This window comes from Peromyscus leucopus, chromosome 20 (assembly GCF_004664715.2).
Source record: "Peromyscus leucopus breed LL Stock chromosome 20, UCI_PerLeu_2.1, whole genome shotgun sequence".
NCBI lineage: Eukaryota > Metazoa > Chordata > Mammalia > Rodentia > Cricetidae > Peromyscus > Peromyscus leucopus.
The window spans coordinates 7,024,137-7,025,251 of record NC_051080.1 but is presented as its reverse complement, the minus strand read 5'-3'; the positions used below and the strand labels follow the sequence as shown (position 1 = coordinate 7,025,251).

General features: G+C 39.8%; 1 non-coding gene across 1 annotated transcript; it reads left to right on the top strand.

Moving 5' to 3' along the window:
- The first annotated feature begins 535 nt into the window (after positions 1 to 535).
- On the top strand, positions 536 to 640 carry LOC114685182. The gene has a single exon (XR_003733447.1). It is a non-coding gene; the product is annotated as a U6 spliceosomal RNA (small nuclear RNA).
- The last annotated feature ends 475 nt before the right edge of the window (positions 641 to 1,115 follow it).

The window sequence follows — 1,115 nt, the reverse complement described above, 5'->3', positions numbered from 1 at the left end:
CAAACAGAAGGAAAAGAGCCCAAGAGAAGGCACAAGAAACAGAGACCCACTCGTTTGTACTTAGGATCCCATAAAAACACTAACCTGAAAGCCATAATATGCAAATTGGAAGCCATAATAAGCAAGGAACCTGTAAGGTAAAAAGAGAGAGGAAAAAAAAAATAAATGAAATAAAATAAGAGTAAGAATAAAAATAAAAATATGGTTTTTGTTTGTTTTTTTAAAAGGGAGAGTCCTGACATGATATGAGACAAGGAACCTCCAAAGTTGCCACTGGGTTCATTTTCTCCTGGCCATCTACATGCAACCTACCCTTAAGAGTAGTGTGTTTTCCTAGTAAGACTCCCTAGCAGAAAACTGAATTTTCATTTGCAAGAGGTTATCAATTGGAGATAGCCTCTGGGCTAGGGGTGAGGAAAATGTGTCCACTTCTCCTTTCAGCTCTAGGACCCCATCTGGTGCAGACCCGTGCAGACCCTGTACATGCTGCTCAGTCTCTGTGAGTTCATTTGTGCGTCGGTCATGTTTATTTAGAGAGCTTTTATTCAGCAGCACATACATTAAAATTGGAACATTACAGAGATTAGCGTGGCCTCTATGCAAGGATGGCGCACAAATCGGCGAAGCCATACAGTTATTCCACAGAAGAAGAGGCAGAAAGTGTCAGAGCCAGAGAGGATGGAGGACACCAAGAAAACAAGGTTACTTAAAATCTACTAAGAAAAGAATGAATGTGTGAGAAAGGGGGCAATGTACTGAATTTCTAAACTGCTTTTTACTTTAGTAAAACCTCATTTTACCTACTAACTATTCTAAGCTGATACTTGACAAATCCACCAAGGAGAGAAAAATAATTAGCTGATTGTCATCCTCAACATAGGAACCTAGAATATGTAGGCAGGGGATAATATATATGTTTTATAATTGTTCTTTTGGTCTGTGCTACCATTTCCTTTTTTCTCAAAGAGAAAATTAACTTTAACACCTCCATACCACACCCACATTCCACACCCTGTGCCAAAAGGCAAGCATAGTAGTTGATGCTTGTAATTCAGGCACTCATGATCCCTGAGAGCCTGAGGCAAGAGGATCATGAGTTCAAGGCCACATAGTAG